At 45.9% G+C, this 18,090-nt stretch overlaps 1 long non-coding RNA gene across 1 annotated transcript in view; it reads right to left on the bottom strand.

Moving 5' to 3' along the window:
* Nucleotides 1-215: 215 nt before the first annotated feature.
* Nucleotides 216-18,090, bottom strand: part of LOC149286423 (uncharacterized) — a 77,983-nt gene continuing 60,108 nt past the window's right edge. The window contains exons 5-7 of the long non-coding RNA XR_016277613.1: nt 10,253-10,466; nt 3,548-3,637; nt 216-499 (exon numbers count right to left, since the gene is read on the bottom strand). This is a non-coding gene — a long non-coding RNA (uncharacterized LOC149286423). The remainder of the gene's footprint in view (nt 500-3,547; nt 3,638-10,252; nt 10,467-18,090) is intronic.

Raw genomic sequence — 18,090 nt, 5'->3', positions numbered from 1 at the left:
TATAATTTTATATTTGTATTTTCAAAACAAATTAGTTTGTGAAAGGTTTCCATCCTCTACTGTGGTCCAGAAAATCAATGTGTTTGTCTCAGAAAACAATAAAAAAGCATAAAAATAATAAAAAAAAATCTGTTTTGAACCACGCCGCGTGAGAGAGCGTCATTTGCGTCCGCCGCTTGATGCCTAACCGTTAAGTGTCTTTTTTCTCCACTTCCCTCGCTTGCATTTGGTGCCCATATGCTCTGGTTATTCAATCATCATTTCTTAATTACTCTGTTACGGCAGACAAGGTGTTCTACGTTTCCCAACATCTGCCGGGGAGGAGACGTAAACCTACCTGCCATGAAGGTCCTTTTCTCTCCGTTTCCGCAATCGTTCAAACCTCTCGGGCCTCCGAACTTGGAGGAGGAAAGTGCTGGAAAGAGGTCCGAAGTCCAAACGGACGCCGCAGACATCGGAGCTCCCGGGAGTCAGGGTCTTTGCCGCTCTCTTCCGTACGCTAAAAACATACAATGCAGCCAAACAGCCTCATTGGTACAGGAGCATCAAAAACCAGCAGGAGTACTTAATTTCCAATATGTCTAAATATACTGTAGATCAGTGATGGCGAACCTATGGCACGCGTGCCAGAGGTGGCACTCAGAGCCCTCTCTGTGGGCACATGTGCCATCGCCCTAGCACAGAGTTTGCCAGAGTTTGTTACTAGAAAGCCAGAGGGACATGGCACTTTGCAATAAGTAAATGGGTTTTGAGTTGCGGTTTGGGCACTTGGCCTCTAAAAGGTTCACCATCACTGACCTAGAGCACTGATGGTGAACCTATGGCACGCGTGCCAGAGGTGGCACTCAGAGCCCTCTCTGTGGGCACATGTGCCGTCGCCCCAGCAGAGAGTTTGCCAGAGTTTGTTACTAGAAAGCCAGAGGGACATGGCACTTTGCAATAAGTAAATGGGTTTTGGGTTGCGGTTTGGGCACTTGGCCTCTAAAAGGTTCACCATCACTGACCTAGAGCACTGATGGCGAACCTATGGCACGTGTGCCAGAGGTGGCACTCAGAGCCCTCTCTGTGGGCACATGTGCCATCGCCCTAGCACAGAGTTTGCCAGAGTTTGTTACTAGAAAGCCAGAGGGACATGGCACTTTGCAATAAGTAAATGGGTTTTGGGTTGCGGTTTGGGCACTTGGCCTCTAAAAGGTTCACCATCACTGACCTAGAGCACTGATGGTGAACCTATGGCACGTGTGCCAGAGGTGGCACTCAGAGCCCTCTCTGTGGGCACATGTGCCGTCGCCCCAGCACAGAGTTTGCCAGAGTTTGTTACTAGAAAGCCAGAGGGACATGGCACTTTGCAATAAGTAAATGGGTTTTGGGTTGCGGTTTGGGCACTCGGCCTCTAAAAGGTTCACCATCACTGCTGTAGATACTCATTTATAAGTCTAGACATTTAGGTTAAGAAGCCGACCCCAAAAACTTGAGTCGACTTATCCATGGGCCAGTGTTAAGTACCGCACTTTTAATTCTTATATATAAAAGGAACCATCCTCTGTGAAAGTCAAGAATATAATTTGTCGCGGAAGCATTAACCCGCTTCTACTCTCTCATCCATCCCACCTTTAGTGTGAGCAAAAACAGTTGTGCCCTTTTTGTGTAAGTTTTTTGGGCATCCCTTAAATCCTTTATTTCATGCCCCTAAGTTTTACCCTCAACCTATCCAGGGGTCATTATCAAAATCTCTAATTTTGGCCCCCAAATCTGCCCTCGACTTATACATGAAGTCGACTTATAGTTGAGTATATACAGTAATTCTTATTTTTACAATTAACAGGCCCTCTTTGACTTTTGTTTTGAGCCAGACGCTTCCCCATAAATGATCCTGAGCACATGATAATCCTTTCTAGCATTCTCTCAGCACCTGTGTCTGAGCTCACCTTTCTAAATCATACATTACTATATCAGTATAAATATATATATATATATATCAACATATTATGGCAAGACAAAAGCCTATGCAACTCCTGACAGTATTGCCTTAAATCTCATTTTGGGAGAAAGGCGGAATATAAATCCCATTACTATATAAGTAAAATAGTTGCTATGCCAGCTTCCAAAGAAATATCACAATTACTATAAGTAAGAGGGATGTGGGGGGAAACATTATTACATGTCAAGAAGCCATTACACTGGGTCCTTGTTATGCGCCGGGGTTTGGTTCCACAACAACAAAATCCGTGGATGCTCAAGTCCCATTAAATACAATGGCATCGCAAAATGGCGTCTCATATATAAAATGGAAAAATCAAGGTTTCCTACTTGGAATTTAGACTATTTTTTGGAACAGTTTCAAGCCGTGGATGTTTGAATCTGTGGGTACAAAAATCCTTGGATAAGGAGGGCCGACTGTATTCGCGCATCGCTCAGCCTGGCATGAGCATTTGGGCTGGAATATGTGCGTAATTTGAAGTCGTATGGCTTCAAGTCAGTGACTTTAAGACAAATCTGTCGTGGGGCTTTCTTGGCAAGTTTTGTTCAGAGGGGGTTTGCCATTGCTTTCCTCCGAGGCTGAGAAAGTGTGTCTTGCCCATGTTCACCCAATGGGTTACCAAGGCTGAGTGGGGACTCAGTTGCCCAGGATCCTAATCAACACAATGCATCATATGTTGGCTCTCTGAAATTGGAAGTGACATATGCAGGGGGGCTTTTCCCCAGTCCCTTGTTCTCCATCCAAGACAACTGCCAAAGCCCAGGGGTACTGCCACTGAATTGCAAGAGATAGGAGAGGGATGAAGCATCCACTGCTCCATCATCCCCTTCCTTCTCCATTGTCATTTCATAGCAAAAGCAGTGCCCATCCCCAGGGCTTGGCAACTCCTGGGAGGAAGGTGCAAAATAGTGAGTACAAGGCATTGCATTGTGTGCCTGCGATAAAAAGCACTGCAGCTGTGTAGTTCTGCATAAGAGAAGGAGGAGAAAGGCCAGGACCAAGTGGCCACCGTTTAAAACTTCTCGCGTGCCCTCAAGTCATTTCCAACTTATGGTGAGCCTAAGGCAAACCTATCACCGGATTTTCTGGGGCTGAGAGTGCATGACTTTGCCCATGGTCACCCAGTGGGTTTCCATGGCTGAGCGGGGATTCAAACCCTGGTCTCCAGAGTCATAGCTCAACACTCAAACCACTACACCACTTAAAAGTATTACAGCAGGTCCTTCTTATCTGCTGGGGTTCAGCTCCAGGATCCCACTTAGATGCCAAAATCTGTGGATGCTCAGTTCCCATTAAATACAATGGCATTGCAAAATGGTGACCTTTACATTAAATAGAAAATCAAGGTTTGCTATTTGGAATTAAATACTTTTCCCCGCAGTATTTTCAAGCTGTGGCTGCTTGAATCTGTGGATAAGAAACCCATGAATAAGGAGGGCCTTATTAATGTATTCTCTCCATTCCCCCTCCAAATGCTGAGTGCCTTCTACTGAAGCTAGATTTTACACCCGCCGCAAGTGCCTGGGGATCAAAAGAAAATGGGATTTGGTGCCCTCAGCAGATTACCTTTTGCAATAGGTGACTTGTACATGTGCAACCAAAGGTATGGCCAGACATCAAGCTGGTGGGATCTCCTTACTTGATGCCTGAGATCACCTGCAAAAGAAAGAACAATATTGCAGGCAGGCATCTCCCAAGACTTAAAAAAACAAGTTGCCTCTAAGAGGACGATCAAACCAAAAATGTGCAGTTCATACCAGACCCGCGTTTGCCAGTCCTTTCACATAAAACATCAACGTTTCCATAGTCCACATCCTATTTTTGAACAATCTAATCCCCTTAAGGATGAAACTGGACTTCTTTGGAGAAGTTTAAGTTTGTGGAAGGCGAGCTATGTATGTGATGCCGTGGTGCATGCAGATGCACATGGCTGTTTGTGTGTGTGCGCGCCAATACATCTGGGCGTGCACTCAGTTGTAAAACTGCAACCGCCATTTAACACAGGGGTTGCATAGCACAATCCATGCAGGGGTTCACGCTACACAACACTGAGGTAGGATCCTACCCCTAAGCCCCATGCAAAGGGATCTAAGTAACACCTTTGAGACACTGAAAGAAAGATGCCGGGAGCATGAGCTTTCGTAAACTTGAATCTACTTCCTCAGACGCACGGACGAAAGCTCCTGCTCCCAGTTTCTTTGTTTCAGTGTGTCTCAAAAGTGCTACAAGATCCCTTTGCAGTCTGATTTTCCAGACTGACATGGCTGTGTCTTTGGCCCCTTCAACAGCTAAAAAAGCCAATATGATCCTAGGCTGTATCAATAGGAGTGTAGTGTCTAGATCAGTCCTCCAGGTGTTTTGGACTTCAAGTCCCAGAAGCTCTAGCCAGTTTGGCCTACAATCAGGAATTGTGGGAGCTGAAGTCCAAAAGTCTGGAAGACCAAAGTTGGGTCTACATCGAGGAAAGTCATAGCTTTGGTAAACTTCACCTGGAATACTAGGTCTAGTTCTGGGCACCACAATTCAAAAAGGATGTTGACAAACTGGAACGTGTCCAGAAGAGGGCCAGCAAAATGGTGATGGGTTTGGAAACCATGCCCTATGAGGAACGACTCAGGGAGCTGGGTACGTTTAGGCTAGAGAAGAGAATCATAGAATCATAGAATCGTAGAGTTGGAAGAGACCCCAAGGGCCATCCAGTCCAACCCCATCCTGCCATGCAGGAAATCCAATTCAAAGCATCCCTGACAGATGGCCATCCAGCCTCTGTTTAAAGACCTCCAAGGAAGGAGACTCTATCACCCTCCGAGGGAGAAGGTTAAGAGGTGGTATGATAGCCCTGTTTAAATATTTGAAGGGATGTCACATTGAGCAAGCTTGTTTTCTGATGCTCCAGAGATGGATGCAAACTACAGGAAAAGAGATTCCAGCTCAACATTAGGAAGAACTTCCTGATGGTAAGAGTTCTAAACAATATGATGGAGTCTTCTTCTTTGAAGGTTTTTGTGCAGCGGCTGGATGGTCATCTGTCGCAGGGAGTGCAGTCCTGTGGGGCAGAAGGGTTGAACTGGATGGCCTTTCTGGTCTCTTCCAAATCTATGGCTCTATAAAATCCAGTTTGAGATCAGATGATGAACGGTACAGGATCCAGGTGAGAGACAAGAAGAGAGGGCAACCTTGGCTGGATCATAGAATCATAGAATCGTAGAGTTGGAAGAGACCACTAGGGCCATCCAGTCCAACCCCCTGCCATGCAGGAAATCTCAATCAAAGCATCCCTGACAGATGGCCATCCAGCCTCTGTTTAAAGACCTCCAAGGAAGGAGACTCTATCACCTTCCGAGGAAGTGCATTCCACTGTCGAACAGCCCTTACTCTAAGGAAGTTCCTCCTAATGTTCAGGTGGAATCTCTTTTCCTGTAGCTTGCATCCATTGTTCCGGGTCCTGTTCTCTGGAGCAGCAGAAAACAAGCTTGCTCCCTCCTCAATATGACATCCCTTCAAATATTTAAACAGGGCTATCATATCACCTCTTAACCTTCTTTTCTCCAGGCTAAACATCCCCAGCTCCCTAAGCCGTTCCTCATAGGGCATGGTCTCCAGACCCTTCACCAGGGTTTCCAAAGGGCACCTCCGCTTTGGAAAGAGAGACCTTGGCATTAAGGCCGCTTAACCCAAGGAGATGGACTCTGCGCTTCTGCGGTTGAAGGTCAGCGCCCTGCTGGCGGTGGGAAAGCCTCCTCTCTGGAAAGCAGTCAACCCATCAAAGCCTTAATGGGACGGATGATTAGTGAGGTACCGAGGGACAAAATTAGATTAGAAAAACAAATGAAAACCATTTAGGCAGCGGCGCTCATTCGCCGGTGGAAGGGCTGCCGCTGTATCCAGGCAGGCAACAATTTGACTTCCATCCAGGAGGAGAAAGGAGAGCAAGTCTGGAATACATTAGTGTGACGGGAGGCCGGGAATAGCAGCCACTTAACCCTGTCATTCAGCAAACATTAGTGAATTATGAGTGCGGTGCATGTTGGGTTATGGTTTTTGCCGAATGCCCAGCGGCCTCCTATATCTCCGCTAAAAATATGCTCGTGAGCCTTTGGTGTCGACAAATAGCGCCGTTTTTCCTCCCCTTCCCCCTTATTACAGACTCCAAAAAGAGAAGGAAGAAAGAAAGACGTAATAATCAAAATAAGATCTCAACCCGCCACTCCGCTTCTCAAAAATCAAACCCGGAGCCAAAGCCAGAGTTGTAAAAGAAGCCAAATTTTTTTCTTTTCCCCGTCGGATTACTGCCTTTGATAAAGTAAACAAGTCCTGGAAATGCAATTTGCAACCTTTTTCCGGGTGCCATAAATATTTCGGGGGGACTACAATGGATTTAAAATGCTCCGCGAGCTGCTCTGACGGCCTAGGCCTGAGCCGCCGCACCTGGGAAAGGTGAGATTTATTTAATGGGGGAGGTGGACTTGACAAAGAGGCGTTTAGCTAATAGACGCGGAGAGGCTTTTATTGTAGCAGAGCAAAAGCAAGATTTTAAATTATTCCTTAGGTGCCGAGAATGGAACCTGGAAGGGAAAAAAATAATCACTGACAACCAGCATGGCTTTCTCAGGGTCTGAATAATAATATCCCAGTCCCATAAACCAGGAGGTAGCACAGAAGCTACATGTTCAACCGGCCGAGGTTTCCGTACGTCCTTCAAAAGTGTAAAACAATACAGAGCACATTGGGGCAAATGTCAAACCGGAAGGTTGCAGCCAGTGCACTAAGCACTGCGCAAACATGTTCCTAAACACTTCCATCGTATGCACATCCAGGGCAAGGTAGGGCTGGACCAAGGTAAGATACCAATAGCAATAGCATTCACGTTTCTATACCGCTTCAGAGTGAAGTAGCACTCTCCAAGCCAGTGGTTCTCCACCTTTGGTCCTCTAGATGTTTTGAGACTTCAACTCCCAGAATTCCTGAACAATGAGCATACTGACTGGGTCTTCTGAGAATTGAAGTCCAAAGCATCTGGCGGCCCAAAGGTTGAGAACCACTGCAAGCAGTTCACAGTTTGTAAGCCAATTGCCCCCAACAAGCTGGGTCCTCCTTTTACTGACCTACGAAAGGATGGAAGACTGAGGCCTGTTACAGACAGGCCAAAATAAAGCTGCTTCGAGTCACTTTGGAGGAATGGTATTTCAATGATGCATGAGTCCTAAGAGTCCAAAAGCCATACCAAAGCTGCACTCCGGTCCTTAGGACTGGAGCGTGGCTTTGGTGCGGCTTTTGGATACTTAGGACGCATGCATCATTGAAATACCATTCCTCCAAAGTGACTCGAAGCAGCTTTATTTTGGCCTGTCTGTACCTTCCCTGAGTTAACCTGGAATCCTCTGGCACTGAACCCACAGCGTTGCGACTGCAGTGCCAGCATTTAATCACTGTGTCACTAGGGCTCCAAAATGCCACCTCCTCCTCTGCCATGCATAGACTCAGACTGCACTAGTACCTATCTAGATGTTGTTGTTGTGTGCATTCAAGTCATTTCTGACTTTGGGTTTTTCTTGGGAAGATTTTTTCAGGGGTTTCCCATCGCCTTCCCCTGAGGCTGAGAAAGTGTGGCTCAACCAATGGGGTTTCATAACCAATCTGGGAATCAAACCCTGGTCTCCAGAGCCGTCGTCCAAGACTCAAACCACTACCGTTTTAAGGTTCTCCTTTACAACTGATGCCAAGGAGGCTGGAATGGTACTGAACCATTGTATGGATGCAGTAAACTTAATCCAGACAAGATGGAAGGGCTGCTGGTCAGTAGGAAAACCAACCTGAGATTGGGACTACAGCCTCTTCTGAACAGAGTTGCGCTCTCTCTGAAAGATCAGGTCCATAGACTGGGAGTGCTCTTGGACCCAGAGCTACTCCTGGAAAGCCAGGTTGCTGCAGTGGTCAGGAGCACCTTTGCCCAGCTTCGGTTGGTGTACCAGCTGTGCCCTTTCTTGGCCACAACGGTCCATGCCTTAGTTACCTTTCAATTAGTCTACTATAATGCATCCTACCCTTGAAAAGTATTTGGAAGTTCTGGGTACCACGATTCAAAAAGGGCGTTGAGAAGCTGGAGCGTGTCCAAAGGAGGGCGACTAAAATGGTGAAGGGTCTGGAAGCCATGTCCTATGAGGAACGACTTCGGGAGCTGGGGATGTTTAGCCTGGAGAAGAGACTGTTAAGAGGTGATATGATAGCCCTGTTTAAATAATTGAAGGGATGCCATATTGAGGACGGAGCAAGCTTCTTTTCTGATGCTCCAGAAAATAGGACCTGGATTAACAGATGCAAGCTCCAGGAAAAGAGATTCCATCTCAACATTAGGAGGAACTTCCTAACGGTAAGAGCTGTTCCACAGTGAAACGCACTCCTTTGGAGAGTGATGGAGTCTCCTTCTTTGGAGGTCTTTAAACAGAAGCTGGATGTTCATCTGTCAAGTATGCTTTGATTGTGAGTTCCTGCATGGCAGAATGGGGTTGGACTTGGGGTCTCTTCCATCTCTATGATTCTATCGTTCTTTCCCTCATAGCCTATTTTTCTTTTTTGCCGAGTTCATCAACTTGCCTTATGTTTCCGAATCAGAAACCGCACTAACCACGTTAAATATTTCCTGCTGCGTTCTTGCTTATTAATCCGCAGCTCGCAAACGACACACACACACAGAGACACACACACTTACTTTAAGCCCGTCTGCTGTTGGAACGAAGCGCGATCCCCTATCAAGCCCACTTTGCAGCAGTGGAAACCAAAACCGGCGCTTATTAATTACGAACTAAAGTGTCTCCTTTCATTTGGATAGTTTCAAGGGCCTCCTTATTATTAATAAGAATAATAAAACAGAGTGCGCTTATTAAAGCTCATTTGTTAGACGGTGTATTGATTACAGGGAAAAGGCGAGGGAAAGCACGGAGTTTAAAAAACACAAGCATTACACTTCCCATCTCTACAGAGTCTTAATTTTAGGAGCTGTAATTCAGATTTATTATTCCCCTAAGGATCTCTCATTTTATTAAAAAGACGGAGTTCGTACATTCAAACCTCCCTTTCTTTGCCATTCAAATGTTCACGGATGTGGAGAAAACCAAGAGACCAGCCTTGTTTTTTGCACATGGACAAACCAACCAATGTCTCCTGTTGTAGTCGTGTGCCTTCAGATTGTTTCCAACATACATTAAGGCTAAGGCGAACCTATCGCAAGGGTTTGGGGGGCTGAGAGTGTGTGACGCACCCAAGGTTTCCATGACTAGGGCCTGTTACAGACAGCCAAAATAAAGCTGCTTCGAGTCACAGTGGAGGTATGGTGTTTCAATGATGCATACGTCCTAAGAGTCCAGAAGCCACACCAAAGCCATGCTCTAGTCCTTAGGGATGGAGTGTGGCTTTGGTGCGACTTCTGACTCTTAGGATGCATGCATCATTGAAACACCATACCTCCACTGTGACTCGAAGCAGCTTTATTTTGGCTGTCTGTAACAGGCCTGAGTGAGGATTTGAACCCTGGTCTCCAGAGTTATGGTGCAATGCTCAAACCACTACAACAAGTTGGAAGGCTAGCCTCCTATGAAACCTTGGAGCGTTGTACCTGTACCCCCAAATTTTGTTAAGAATTGTTAGGCAGAGTATATGGAGGCATTGTCACCATGTTTCCAAAAAAGGCTTCTTATGGACTTAAACTGAACCAGGGGGACTCCAAAAACGTGGTGGAAATGCACCCCACATCCACTAGCGGAGATTTTTTAGGAGGCGATATTCCAGGGGCTCCAAGATTGATTCAGCCTTCCATCCTTTCGTAGGTCGGTAAAATGAGTCCCCAGCTTGATGGGGGCAATTGCTTAACACATTGTCAACTGCTTAGAGAGTGCTGAGTTCACTGACAAGCGGCACAGAAACGTAAATGCTATTGCTATTAGGCTCAGAGGTCTGTTCTGCTGTTGATCAGGGCTCAGTAGACTGGCGTTTCCACCCCTCACTCACAAACCATCCCTGGCGTGAAGGGGGCATTGCAACAATGTCTGACTACCATACCAGAGATTGTTGGCGAGACGGGAATGGAAATGCCAGTGCACTGTACCCCAATAGACAGGAGAACAGATCTCCATCGCTCACAGTCACTGATGCCTAGTAAGTCAGGATCAGGGAGGTTGAGCCAGGGGAATACTACTTAGTTTACTTAAGCAGCTGATGTAGAATCTCAGCCCTGGTTTTACAGAGAGAAGACTTAAAGCCATCTAGATGACGTACCTCCAGCCTCTGCCTGGGAAGAAAAGATTGAGGAGCGACATGACGGTGATCAGAAAAGGCTGTCAAACCAAAGATGGAGTGGAGTCATTTTCCGTCGCTCCAGAGGGCAAAGTGATGACAGGGAGGCAGATTTATCATCAACCATGCTGGCTGGTGTCGATGGGAGGTGTAGTCCCACACATCTGTACTGCGCCAGGTTGAAGGCTGTTCCCACCTGCAAGAGACAAAGCCACAAGTTTGGCCGCCTTTAATCTATAGAAATGCACTAAGGTTCTGCAAAAGGATGCTGTTTTCGGTCTATTTTACCTTGGGAGAAATAGGGTTCAAATAAAGCCCTCACAAACACACACACAGCATTGCGACAAGGGTCCTCCAAATGTTGTCTACACTGCTGTAGCGCTATTATTCCACTGCCTCCTGTGGAATCCTGGGATTTGTAGTTTAGGGGGAGCCCAAGAGCCCAAACCTCAGTATGCCCCAGGAGGCAACCATAGCAATAGAAGTGGAATAATAGTGCTATAACAGTGCAGCACAATGTGTTGTCCCAATTCATATGGAAATGAATCATAGAGTCATAGGCCAACACTCAAGCCCAGCAAAACCTATTAAATCAATTGTGCCTAAAAATACAGAGCAAGCATAGTCATCAGTGGCATAATAACCAAGAAGAGGCATATAAATATTGGCACAAAAGCAAGCCAAGGATCGCCTCTTTTCTTCCGGCTTGGCACCACGGCATCCACGCAGCGGTCAGTTCTGAAAGGGACTCCAACCTCCGCCGGTCCTTTTGCAAAACGCCGCCGCCGTTTGCCAACCCGATTCACAGAGCCTGCTGTCAATGCGCCTTCCAAAGCCCCGCGCGTTTCCGTGGCATCTTGCAAATTTGCGACTGTGCGAAAGGGAAGCCATCTGCAAAGGCCAGAAGGAGACTCTCCTCTTGTGTTGATAGACACGGCGCTGTAAACAGATCTCTTTTCATGTAGCAAAGCTGTTTGTGTCAGATCCTCACAGACTTTGTTTCCCGTTTGTTGTGGCAATAGCGCCATAAGGATGCTCTCTAACTCACTTCCAAAAATAAAGTACCTTAAAACACTGTCTGTGACTCAGAATGTGAGCTGCACATCATATCCCAGAATCACAAGACTGAGAAATGGCAATGGGGTGCAGGCCATGCGCCTTCAGATATAGGAGAAAAGAGTGGGTTCGGCCCATTTGTGTCTAGAAAAAACAATGTTGGGTTTGATAGCAGAAGTTGCATATATTATTTGGACTACAGATTTTGGACTCTCCCCCTGCTAGTATTTCCAAGCTCAGTCGCCAAATATTCAACTGTTGCAGCGCAGAACCATTGCAAAACCAGAGAGTGATATAGCCATTATTAGTTCATTGGAATAAGACCAAACGAAGGCATTATTTACCACCCCAAAATAGGATTTGTGCAACTCCGTGAAATTCCCCTTCGCTTCCCAAATCTCTAGCCTTGCGGTAAGTTAAAACTTTTCAGCTGAGCATCAAGAAATGCAATTTAAGCATTCAGAGAAAAAGAGCAGGCAAAGCAACCAGGGGAACGTAAACAAAAGCGACGTTCTGGGTGTGAACAATTTTTAACGTTTCACACTCGGCAGTGTTAGAAATTTGGAGACTGGAGGAAAAACAAATTGGCGGAGCAGAATTCTTATTGGGAGGGGATGCCCCCATTTTGCCCTCCTTTAGCTTCGATTTAGAGTGTCTTACGCTACCCACAGATTCAACCACACATCTCAACATACTCCCAAAACTGCTACAGGATGTTATAGAGCAAACACACCTTCTCTAGTACATCTTCTCTACAAGTACACAAACTGTAGCTTGGGACTTTAACACACCAGCCGGCTGTCCTGCCACAATTGCGCACTCATTTAAGAATGGAAGCGCATTGGTTTCCATCTTTTCCTATCATACTTTTGCCCACAATAGTGCTTTGGTAATCTGTGGTTGCACGGTTTATTTTCCACATCGCCACATGTGTGTTGGTGGCCACGAGACTGTTCCTCTCCCTTCCCAAAATGCAAGGCTGCTGTGTGCACATCCATACAGTAGCTCCATGCTTCAGGATGGGGTGGAGGGGACAAGCAATTTTGGCCACCAGCTACTTCCCGAAGCTGGTTGCGGTGTAAATGTGCAAACAGCAGCCAGCTTTGGAAAGGTGTTGGCTGCCACAATTGCTACTAGGAGGAGGAGGAGGAGAGCAGCCACTCACACCACATTACTGCCTGAGAAGCAGAAGTGGAGTGGAAGGGACTTCTTGTACCAAAGGCGATCATGGAATAGTAGACAAATTCATAGACTCACAGAGTTGGAAGAGACCACAAGGGTCATCCAATCCAATCCCCTGCCATGCAGGAACTCACAATCAAAGCATCCCTGACAGATGGCCATCCAGGCTTTGTTTAAAGACCTCCAAAGAAGGAGACTCCATCACTCTCCGGGTGAAAGTCTTCCACTGTCAAACAGCTCTTACTTTCAGGAAGTTCCTCCTAATGTTGAGGTGGACTCTCTTTTCTTGTCACTTACATCCATTGTTCCGAGTCCTGTTCTCTGGAACAGCAGAAAACAAGCTTGCTCCCTCCTCAATATGACATCCCTTTAAATATCCAAACAGGGCTATCATATCACCTCTTAACCGTCTATTCTCCAAGCTAAACATACCCAGCTTCCTAAGTCGTTCCTCATAGGGCATGGTTTCAATACCCTTCACCATTTTAGTCATCCTCTTTTGGAGAGCATATTGTTGGGTTTCGCCCAGCAACGGAAAAGTGCACAACAGTCAACAAATGGAATGCAAGGCAACAGGAGGACAGACATGAAATCATATGATAAGTACAGGCCAAAGGCACTTTTATCCTGTTAAAACTCAATTTTTATAGTCTCATGTGATAAACCTTTTGGTCAGTTGCATCATCACCCATATAGTATACAGTGGGCCCTTGGCATCCGCTGCGGTTTGGTTCCATGACCCCGCCATGAATACCAAAATCTCATGTCCCATTAAATGCAATGGATATTAAAACAGTGTCCCTTATATAAAATGGCAAAATCAAAGTTTGCTTTTGGAAATGATATAATTTTGGAACGTTTGCAAGCAGTGGATGCTTGAATGCATGGATAAAAAAAACCTGTGGATACAGCTGGCCGACTGTGTAAGTAAAAAGTCTTCAGAACAAAATTAATAGCATTTCTGTAACACTTTGAACTCTTTAAAACACGTTCCCTACATTTTTTGGGGGAAAGGGGCCATAGGTGAGTGGTCAATGTGCTCATCTTAATTCCTGGAATCTCCATTTAAAAGGATCTCTGATACAGACATCGGACAAACAGTTCTCTCGGCCCATGAGCAGAAGGGTTGATAGAATCATAGAGTTAGAAGAGACTCCAAGGGCCATCCAGTCCAAACCCTCTGCCATGCAGGAACTCACAATCAAAGCACCCCCCCAACAAATGCCCATCCAGCCTCAGTTTAAAGAGGCTTGGGATCAAAGAAAGCGACACTGGCACAAGATAGACTGATGCCCCGCTGCTGAATGCAGCACTCCACGCTCCCATAAGTCGACGATCCTTTTAAAAACCCTGTTAAATCGGCCATCATTTTCATCCTAATGCAGCAGATTTTCTGGAGAGGTGGGAGAGGTCGGACTAACAGTAGCATAACAAATCCTCGCCACACTCGGAGACGACCGGCGCTCTGGAGAAATGTCGCTTCTGTTTCCCCGCTTCTCCCGTCAACTCTTTGTTTTCATGATGCATAACTCAAGTTTGGTGTAACATCTGCTTTTCCAGTAATGAGCAATCGTTCTTACCCTTTCAACAGTTACGCCCATTAATACTCTTCACTTCTCTATCTCTGGGCAGGAATGGTGGCGGTCTCAGCCCTTTGCTTACTAGCATGCCTAATTATTTTGGGTATTTCTTTTATAAGAAGTCAAGGTTACACAGCAACAGCCGGAAGAGAGGAAGAGATGGACTGTCGGGCAAACCCAAGAGATCATATTCCAAATCCCATAAACCTCAGGCAGCTTCTGTTCTCTTGATGATGATGATGTTTGCCGTCAAGTCATTACTGACTTATGGAGACCTCGAGGTGAACCTATCACAGTTTTCTTGACAAAACGTGTTCAGAAGTGGGATGTCCTCGCCTTCTGAGGATGAGAAAGTGTGACTTGCCCAAGGTCACCCAATGGGTTTCCACGGCTGAGCAAGGTTGCAGAGCCTGGTCCATCATTCAAGCCACTATACCAGTGATGGCGAACCTATGGCACGCGTGCCAGAGATGGCACTCAGAGCCCTCTCTGTGGGCACATGTGCCATCGCCCCAGCACAGAGTTTGCCAGAGTTTGTTACTAGAAAGCCAGAGGGACATGGCACTTTGCAATAAATAAGTGGGTTTTGGGTTGCAGTTTGGGCACTCGGCCTCGAAAAGGTTCACCATCACTGCACTATACCATGCTGGCTGCATGAATGCCAGCTGTAAATAGGGTGCATCTACATTATTTATAGCGGTCTCATTCTCTCTCAGCTTTGCTGGAGGCTAAGTATCTCTCTTGAACAGGGTTGTAAACACCTTTAGCAAATTAAAATGCAAAGAGAAGAAACGCAAATAGAAAGCCTAAAATACCCTAAAGGCGCCAGATCCAATCTCATCTGATCTTGGAAGCTATGTAGAGTCAGGCTTGGTTATAGCTTGGATCGGAGACTGTCAAGGAATGCCATGTGCTGCGAGTTACATTTCAGAGGAAGGCAATGGCAAACCTCCTCTGAGCATTCCCTGCCTAAGCATAAGAACCATCCAGTTCTTCCAATCCTGGATTTTTAAGAGTTGTTAATTGTAAGTACAGTTGGCCCTTCTTACACACGGATTCAAGCATCCCAAAATGTTCCCAAAAAATGTATACATTTCAAATATCAGATCTTGATTTTCCATTTTTTTTTAAGGGACATCCTTTTGCTATGTCATTATATAATGGGACTTGAACCTCCACGGATTTTGTTATTCATGGGGGGATCTTGGAACCAAACCCCAGCGGATAACAAGGGTCCACTGGACCTGCAATTTGGCATACACTTAGGAGTTTATCACATTGCTTATTAAAGCGACTTACTGTATATACTCATGTATAAGTCTAGAAATTTATAACTTTGGCCACAAAACCTTCCCTCGATGAGGTTGACTTATAGTCAGGTATGTAACGGTACTTCTCCTGGCATAAATTTTAAATCAGGCGGCACAAGGATTTTGCCAGATCTGCTGCTCGGGTCCATCCTGGGTCCATCCTCACCCCCAGGTCTTATATCACCATTTCGGATGGGGATTGCAAAGCAAATCTTTTATGGAGGACCCACGTGCGGAGATCAAATTGCATGGGGGAAAAGTGGTATGTAGGGTCTGCAGATTCTTAGACACTGGAAATGAATCTGCAACATGAAGCAGCGCAACAACATTAGCTGTAGAAGTCTTCTGCTAACACAAAAGCACTCGAGAGTAAAAAGCACCCTGAAAGCCACTGGTATTTTCTTAGGCAATACAATATTGTTGAGAGCAAATCAATACAGAAGTAGCAGTAGGGAGTACAATAATAGGCCACAGAGGCAAGGTAACCGACATAAAAACTGCATCTCCGAGAAGACTAATGCGGACAGATTGTGAGATAACCCAACCGTGTGCGCTTGTTTATAACAAGGATGGGAGGGAATATATAGCATTCCCACACTCCTAATGTAGTTGCAGGCTGGGCGACACAAGACTAAATGTGTGCTAGATTTTGGATAATGCACAGAAGGAAACACGGGAAGGTGCCCAAGTTATTACCATTTCTGAAACAGGCAGAAAAGTCTTGGTCTACATTTTCATTTGCTTTGGTTATGAGAAATGAAATGCATAGCTATAGGATGGGGGACACCTGGCTAAATGGATTAGAAAACTGGGCCCAAGCTAACAAAATGAACTTCAGCAGAGAGAAATGTAAGGTAGAAAAAATGAAATGCATAGATATAGGATGGGGGGCATCTGGCTCAAAAAAGCTACATGTGAAAGGGATCTAGGAGTCCAAGTAGACCACAAGTTGAACATGACTGAACAGTGTGATGCGGCAGCTAAAAAGACCAATGCGATTTTAGGCTGCATCGATAGAAGTATAGTGTCTAGATCAAGGGAAGTCATAGTGCCACTCTATTCTGCTTTGGACAGGTCTCACCTGAAATACTGTGTCCAGTTTTGGGCACCACAATTCAAAAAGGATGTTGGCAAGTTGGAGCATGTCCAGAGAAGGGCGACAAAAAATGGTGAAGGGTCTGGAAACTATGCCTTATGAGGAGAGACTTAGGGAGCCTTAGGGGATGTTTAGCCTGGAGAAGAGACCGTTAAGGGGTGATATGAGAGCCCTCTCTATGTATTTGAAGGGGTGTCACATTGAGGATGGAGCAAGCTTGTTTTCTGCTGCTCCGGAGACTAAAACACAGAACAGTGGATGCAAGCTACAGGAAAAGAGATTCCACTTCAACATTAGGAGGAATGTCCCGTCAGTTAGAGCTGTTTGACAGTGGAACACAATCTCTCAAAGAGTGGTGGAGTCTCCTTCTTTAGAGGTTTTTAAGCAGAGGCTGGATGGCCATCTGTCAGGGATGCTTTGATTGAGAGTTCCTGCATGGCAGAATGGGGTTGGACTGGATGGCCCTTGAGGTCTCTTCCAACTCTACAATTCTATGATTCTATGAGTGGTTAAATGCCGATACTGAAGCCACAATGTTGTGAGTTTGATCCTAGAGGAGGGCTCCAAGGTTGACTCTGGTGGTTGAGAGTTCCTGCATGGCAGAATGGGGTTGGACTGGATGACCCTTGGGGTCTCTTCCAACTCTACGATTCTATGATTCTATGGGTTACAGAAAAGTAAATGTGTACTAGATTTTGTCTAAAGCACCGAAGGCAACACTGGAAGGTGCCCAAGTTATTACCAGGACTTATCATTGTTGAAACAAGCAGGAAAGCTTGGTCTACATTTTCATTTGCTTTGGTTAGGAGCAAACCCAGAGGCAAGACTATACCTCTAAATTATACACAGGCAATTTCTATCCCCGGGGGAAATTACAAATGGTAGTGGTGGGGTTGGGTGGGATGGGGAGAAATGTGTCCCCCCCTCCCAAATATACACATCCCGGGTTGATCAGAGAAGAGAGGCCAGCTATCCAGATGCCCTTTTCTAGCCAGAGAGCTGGCGCATCCTGCCAGCCCATGTGCCATGGACTAATTGACATGACATATTGACTGGCACTCTTCCGGGGAGCGGGCAGGAAGGCCCGCGCATACCAGTCCGGCTCGGCAATAATTACTGATTAAAAACTAGTTAAAAGGCAATGAAGACTGAAACGTGCATTAAACCAAACGACCCTCATCAATAGCAAAGCCACAGATAGATTGGCGCGATTATGAAATCGCCACTTAAAACGTCGACCAACATTAATGGCTGTTTGAATTTCCTAGAGATTTATGAGGAGAGTGGTTAATTTCACCTGGGCGGCTGGTTTTGGGGGTGTTTTGTTTTGTTTTGGGGGGATTTTTGCCTTCCAAGGCTGCCAAAATTGGCTCTCCCACCGATCTTTGCCTTTGTTTGCACGCGCGCTTCGAATCCCTGTGCCCACAAAAAACGCACTGCCTCCTCTGAAGATGCCATCCGCAGACGCTGGCGAAACGTCAGGAACAAACTCTTCTAGGACATGGCCGCAAAGCCCCCAAAACCCACAAAAAAACCTACACTGCCTTCTATTTCTAAGCCTGCATAATTAAATCCTTTGCTTCGTGGTTTTGTAAA

Source organism: Sceloporus occidentalis, unplaced genomic scaffold, assembly GCF_023333645.1.
Source record: "Sceloporus occidentalis isolate IW3139 unplaced genomic scaffold, rSceOcc1.0.p SCAF_69, whole genome shotgun sequence".
In the NCBI taxonomy this organism is placed as follows: domain Eukaryota; kingdom Metazoa; phylum Chordata; class Lepidosauria; order Squamata; family Phrynosomatidae; genus Sceloporus; species Sceloporus occidentalis.
Note: the sequence above shows the minus strand (reverse complement) of the source record. Positions and strands in the feature narration are given on the sequence as shown.